Here is a 7,427-nt window from a genome sequence, read left to right as displayed (position 1 = left end):
TACCTTACGTTACATAGCTAGTAACTGGCAATACAATGATTAGAACCACTTTTAGGCCAAACCCCTGAGCCAGAGGGTCAACCTGAGTAAAAATATGCTAAATTCCACTCACATCTACACCTTTCTTATGACAGGGCATTATAACTGGACTAGACTCTTGTGTCTCTATTAGACTTCCAAGAGCTCCCATATAGGCATGCCCCATCTTTCCCGTATCCCAGAGATGCTCAGGCTTAAGGTTCAAGCTTGCTCTACTATTAAGCTGCACACATGCCCACATCCATTCTTATTACACAACACCTCCAATATAGTTATATGAATTCAGAACAGGTCAGATGATTTCATCCCTTCAGTCTGCAATGCAAAATATACTTCTTTTGAGGCAAGTCTTGTCTATCTCATAAGCAAGTGGGTACAATGAAGTAATTAAGAGGATGGTCTCTGTAGACAAATTGTCTGAGCTCAGATCCCTCTTCTCCCACTATCTAGCTATGGGACTTTGCAACGTAAACATCTCTTTCTCAGTTTTCTCAACTTTAAAGTTAGAATAATAATATCACCTACCAATAGAGTTGTGGTGAGAATTAAGTGTTTTTGTTTTCATATAGCTCACATGGAACTATGTCTATCTCATTGAAAGTACCACATAAGTGTCAGCTATTACAATTAACATTTTAAGCTATAAATTTCACCAGGAAAAAAAAAAAAAACACTTCCATATTTTTCCCTATAATTCATAGAAAGAAATACAGTACACAAATATATATGCATACTCATATAACTGAAATAAAAGATTTGCAAAGCAATGGTTACCATTATATATTAATTTCTCTCTAATATGCAAGCATGTTAGAAATAGCTATTCTATTTCATTTTTTTAAAAGAAGGTCAAAATTAATTTCACACTCCATTATTAGGCCCCAATACACAGTAGCAAAAGCACTAAATTACACTGTATGTAAACTTCATGAAGGAAGTCATCACATCTGTTTTGTTTAACATTGTATTCCTAACTTCCTGAAACAGGGCATGGCACATAATGGATCCTCATTTATACGTGTTGGATAAATGAGTTCTATTTTTACTAGCATTTAAGGTACAAATAAGGAGAATCTATTTGTCCTTCTCTGGTGTTGATGTGTGAAGCTCTGAAAGACAGAATCCTTTCTCCTCATTGTTTGATGAGATTCCTAGGAACAGCCCCAGAAAATCATTAAAACATAAAGCTTGTCTAGAGGCTTATCTGAATTGGGCCTCAGTGTTAGCATGGTCGCCAAAAATCTTGCTTGAATCATTACTTTGTGATTTTCTTAGAGAGATGGGAAATTCCTGTCATAATTTTTGTTATTATCCTTAATTCAACCTTTTCTTTCTATATAAATCATCACATTTGGTATTGTAGACATCCCTTGTTCTCTATAATTGCACACTTCCCTTAAGATGACTAGGACGATAATTCCCATTCGTATAGATTTCTGACATATTTTAAAATATACCAGTCACTCAATGTAGTTCAGTTCAATCTTTGAGTTTCACTGGGAGCTACATCTAGCAGGTAAACTTGGAGAGGTGGGGCTATTGAAAGATAGTTTTTATTTTGTTACTATTTGATGAGTTTCCACTGGATTTCCTCCCCCACCCATCCCAAACACACACCCTACTCTGTAGAGTTATCTGTATTTTAAAATGACTACAGAGAGGCAATATGGTAAAATAGAAAAGAAAACCAGAATAAATAAACTAAAATTAAACCACAAGAACTGGAATCAGTTCAAATCCTCCCCACCACTTTCTGGTTACATTTCTTATCTGTAGTTTTCTCATCTGCAAGATAGGGCTAATAGTGTCCATACCCCAAGGCAGTTGTAAGGGTACAGTGGGTTAATACATGTAAGGGAACGAGTTTGGGGCCTTGGAAAATAGCAACCATTCACTGTACAAGATAGTTTCTTTTGCCCTGTCCAGGTGGCACACCTGGCCTATGAGTAGTATAGCTACCAGTGAGAAGCAATTAAATTTAATTGGTTGGGGGGCAATCCACAAAGATTAGCAAGGAGATGGCACTTGAACTAAGGTTGAAGAATGAGTGAGTGTTTTTGAGGTTGAGATGGGAGCAAAAGACTTCCAGTCTAAAGCAATAACATAAACAAAAGCTGGTAAGTCGGACTAGTGGTGATATTCCAGGCAAGAAAGGCTGAGAACCTGGATAGGACAATGGCAGTGACAATAAGAATGGGAAAGGGGGTGCGGGGAACAATTTCAGAGTTTAAACAAATGCAAAATAAGACATACTGCAGAGAACAGCAACATGTAAACAGTGACGTCTGCGGGATACTTCAGCTGTTAAATAAACATATTTGTTTATGAAAGCCTTTCTTTCCAAATAACTCCTTCCATTTTCTAATTAGTTGGCTTATTGTCTAAATATGTTTCATGGACTAGAAGACCCCAAATTTTAATAATAGAATTGATTATTGCTTCCTGTTTCATCTTCCTCTTTGCTTTTTAAAAAATTTTCTTTATGCGTTTCAAATCACATTGACCTTTTATAACTACTATTGTATTATAACTTTATTTTTATTTAGGAACCAACTTGTTCTTATCTTGTAATATTATCACTTACCAGATTTCTCAGGAGGACCATAAATCTGATTCAATTTCTTCCCAGATGTACTAGTTTACATTCTCCCAGTTTAATCTCATTTTGATTTAAGTCCATATTTGTAACCTTTTCAAGTTCCAGATAAGTAGTTTCTAAGTCATTAGCCATGTTTACAACATTGCCTAATATAGCATCATTTCAAAAAATATTAATGTGCTGCTTACTCCTGCAAATATTAATTGAAGAGTTGAAAAAAAGAAGTGAAAGTAGTATCTTGTCCCATAATATCCAGGATGCCCTCTGTCCCCTTTGCAATTTATCAAGTTCTTTTTTTTTTTAAGTAAACATATATATGTTCATATTTCTCTTTTTTTTTTTTTTTAAAAAAAAGGCATTTAATAACAATACTTCAGAAGACTGAATTTAACTCCCCAACACCCCAAGCCTGCCCGCTGTCCACTTGGCAAAAATACATCAAGGCAAAGGCTCCTGGAGTGGCATATCCACCTCTGCTGTGGGGGGGGGGGGACTGGAGGTGAACACACTCCACTCCTGTAGGGTCAGTAGAAAGGCTTCTCCCTCATGGTCCCTGAGCGTCCTGCCTCCCGAGGCAGACTCTCGCAGCCATATTGATGACTAGGCTTGTGTCCCTCACACCTGGCACCATTTTGACATCTGTGTTCACTTCACTCCATTTGTGTACCCGGTCAAACTTCCAGTCCAGGATAAAATTCCCATTAGCTGTCACCACAGGACCTGCCTATTGACAGCCATTTGAAGTTCAATCATGCCCCCAAACTTCTCAGTCACTGCGCAGCTCACTGGGACATAAGCCATTGGGATGACCTCGATGGGAATTCCCTTGTGCCACTGATCCCCAAGGTTCTTTGAATCATTCCTGAAATCACAATGAAGCTATTTGCAGAGCCAGCCGCAATCTTCTCCCAGGTCAGGCTGCCTCCTCCACCCTTGATGAGACGGAGATCAGTATCCACTGCATCAGCACCATCCACGGCGAGGTCAACCTCTGGGCGTCGGCCCAGGTGACTGAGAGATAAGCCATTCTGCAGGATGAGCAGAGGGGCCTGGAAAGAAGTGGGAATACAGGTGAGGTTCAGATTCTCGTTTCACTCTTTCAGCTATTCGCTGCACAGCATGGACAATTGGAGATTCACTTCCAATACCCAGAACTTGGTCATTCCTCATGTGGTTCTCCACTGCCACACAACCCACCAGCTTCTTGGCTTCCTTGGCCTTGGACATCATGAGGGGGGTGGGAAGATGCAGTTGGCTTTCCTGTCGCAGGTGTTTGTTCGACCAGTGCGCTGCAGCTGGTGTGAAAGGCGGCTCCCGAACTGCTCCCACCTCTGCAGCTCCCCATCTGTTCCCACGTAGGCCAAAGGCCACACCCGTCGCCCACCCAGGCAATAGGGCCAGGACCCACTGATAGAGGGTGCTGAAGGTCCCAGGGCACTGCCTATCAAGTTCATTAGTCTACTCTTTTGTGGATAACTTTTATTATTTATGACTTTGTGTTATCTAATCTCATTTAAACTACTTTCCAAGAAAAATGAAATAAAATGTGGTTTATATTGATTTAAAAATAAGGTTTCTAATTTTTTTTTCTTTCTATTTGTAAGTTCTATTAGAAAAACAGTCCTTTAAAATTGTTTTCTGTCTTTTTCTTTATTGGTCCATGTAGATGTTTCAAACTGACATGCAGAAGGAGTATATCCAGGAGAAGACCAGCTTTCTGACCAGGGGACTCACAGAACTGCTTGAACATGATGCATATAGTCTAGCCCTGTGTCCATTCTTCTTACTGTGTTTATTGTGTTCCCATGTGTCCATTTGTAACTCAGTTGCCCTTTAGATATGTGCATTCTTTTTTCTGACATAATTTTTATTAAAAATACATTTTATAGACAGAGACTTTATAATTGTATTAATTGAGTTCAGATATACTAATAAGAAAGTATAATAGATATATGAAAAGATAATTTATAAAAGAGGAATTACAACTAGTTGACAAACAAAGGAAAAGGAATCAAGTTTTAAAAACTGTTTCTCAGTTAATAAAAAGGAATATTTTTAGTGACAATACTTATTACTGGGAAGATCCATAGGTGCTGGTATACTCACACATTAGATTTGACTATAGAAACGAGAACAACTGTTTTGTAAATAACTTGGCACTCTGCATGAAAATTTGTGGGGGAAAAAATGTCATATCTTTTGTCAGTGTCTTACTTCTGGGACCCTAACCTAAGAATATAATATGAAAAAAAATCTGCAAGGAACCTATCAATGATGGCTTTATAGCAGTGAAAATGCTAAAACTACCTGAATGTCCAACAATAAGGGAATGAATATTTAAATTATAAAACATCCACTGAAAGAACTTATATAAAATTTATTAAAATTGATGTCAATGAAGACTATAAACATGGGAAAATGTTAAGTTAAAAATATAGTTTAAGGACACAGAACGGCAGGTTTAGTGTTAAAATATTATCACAAAAATATAAAAAGAAAAATCTGCTTACGTAATAAAATTTTGAAACAAATAATAAAAAATGTTAAAGTCATTTTGCAGGTTTGAGAATGGGGGTTTCCTTTGCTGCTGGTTTCCCCCTCCCTATTTTCTACTTTTCTTTAATCATGTTTATGTTTTATAGCAAGAAAATTTAAAGTTGATGAATATTTATTAGGCATTTACTATGTGTTAGGCACTGTGCTATTTAGGTTTTGGAAATGTAGAAGTAAAGAAGACAGATGTGGCCCCTGTTCTCACAGACCATGGCTCAAGAAACTTTGGATACTTGGAGTCATTCTTGACTCAACTCTCCCTCTCTTCCATCATACCTCACAACTGATCCATCAGGAAATGCTGTTTGACCTTAATTTCAAAATAATAATTAAAATCCAGCCATTCTCCAGTATCCTCACTGTAACATCCTAATCCAAGTCGCCGTCTTCTGCCTGTGTTACTATTACAGCCTTCTGATGGACAAAATAATGCCTCCCTCCTCCACGTCCTAATCCCCAGAACCTGTGACTATGCAAAAGGGACTTTGCAGATAAGATTAAGTTAAGAATTTTGAGACAGCGATATCCTGAATTGTCCAGCGGGCCCAATGTGATAACAACAGTACTTTAATGGGGAGGCAGGAGGGCCAGAGTCAAAGATGATACAATGAAGAAAGCAGAGGTCAAAGTGATGCAATTTTTGGAAGGAAGCCGCAAGCAGAGAAGTGGGAGCAGTGTCTGGAAGCTGTACAGCACAAAAGAACAGATTCTCCCCTAGAGCCTCCAGATGAAATGCAGTCCCGCTGATGCCTTGATTCCAGCCCTGAGACCCATTTCAGATTTTTGAACTCCAGGATAGTAATATAATAAATCTGTGCTATTTTAAGCCACCATCTTTGTGGCAATTTGTTATAGTAGCAATAGGAAACTAATACTAACCTCCTAATAGGTTTCCTTACTCTTATCCAGCTTCTCTACACCCTGTTCTCAATCTAACATCTGCAGTAATCTTGCTAATGACAAAGTAATGTTACCCTGCTGCTTTCCATTTCACTCAGAAGAAAAACCAAAGTCCTTACAATGAACTACAAGGTCTCACATGATAGATCTCCTATTCTGTTTTACCCCATTTCTTAATATTCTCACTTCCCAGATTCTGTTCCAGTCAGACTGGCCTCCTTGGTATTCATCAAGATCCAGGGATACTTCTGCCACAAAACCCTTGCACAGGTAGCTTTCTCTACCTAGAATATCTTGTCCCCAAACGCTCACAAAACTATTCCTGCTGTTCTCCTCAGGCCTTTGTTCAAATGTCATCCATCAATAAAAGGTACGTCAGCCCTGGTATTTAATGAAGCAATCTGAACCTTTATTCCCCGTACTCCACTCTTGCTCTATTTTTATTTTTATTTACAGCACATGTATCACCTTGTGACATAGCATATGATTTATTTTATTGTGTTTCCTATTTATTTGCTACCTACTCCCCCCCACACACACACACACATCAATACACACGAACATAAGCTCTCCAAGAACAGGGATTTAGTCTGTTTCATTTTCTGATATACCCCAAGTGCCTAAAATAATATCCAGCACATGATAAGTGCTCAATTAATATTTACAAGATAAATAATTTTTAAAATTAGTGCCTTTTAATTTTCTCAAATGAAATTTTTAAGCAATTTTAATTCTTTATTAATTTATTCAAATCACTAAGAAAAACAGTAAGTTCATAATAGGAAAATGGCAGATTTACAATTTACAAGGGAAGATAATAGAACTAATTAACAAACACTTGGGCAAAAATTCAAATTCTTAAAATGTTAGTAGGGTACTTCTTTTGCTTATTAAAGTCTATATGCAATAAAAAGTTATTGAGGATATTTTAAAGCCTGTGATGGTTTTGAGTTTCTGACAAATTATTCAAGTTTTATATGGCAATATTGAGCCTTATTCATGCTCTGTGGAACTCCTGGCTAGACAGTTATTGTATTGTTTTCTCCGTCTTGGGTTTTACAGCTTTAGGGTAAGGGTTCTAGCTCCTTCTCTGATACACTGGGATGGACTTTCCCCCAACTTTTGCTGCCCACCTTTAGATGTGATTTGTGGCCCATTCAAGTAGTCAAACATGTACATGCTGCCTCTGGAAAGTGAAATCAGTTGCGCTTTCTTCTTCACTTTATTTTTTCTTTTATCTTGTTCCTTGTCATTTCTGGAGTGTCATCAATACCATTGGAAGGATAATGACTACCACATAACATAACATTATCAAAAGCTACCTGAATCCCATGCA

The 7,427-nt window shown here is 37.7% G+C and overlaps 1 pseudogene; it reads right to left on the bottom strand.

Annotated features, from left to right (window-relative positions):
• Positions 1–2,989: 2,989 nt before the first annotated feature.
• Positions 2,990–3,865, bottom strand: LOC109448975 (ribose-5-phosphate isomerase pseudogene; annotated as a pseudogene).
• Positions 3,866–7,427: the final 3,562 nt, after the last annotated feature.

The sequence above is a fragment of the Rhinolophus sinicus genome, chromosome 17, assembly GCF_057876585.1.
Source record: "Rhinolophus sinicus isolate RSI-liver-muscle chromosome 17, RSI-T2T, whole genome shotgun sequence".
Classification (NCBI taxonomy): Eukaryota; Metazoa; Chordata; class Mammalia; order Chiroptera; family Rhinolophidae; genus Rhinolophus; species Rhinolophus sinicus.
Note: the sequence above shows the minus strand (reverse complement) of the source record. Positions and strands in the feature narration are given on the sequence as shown.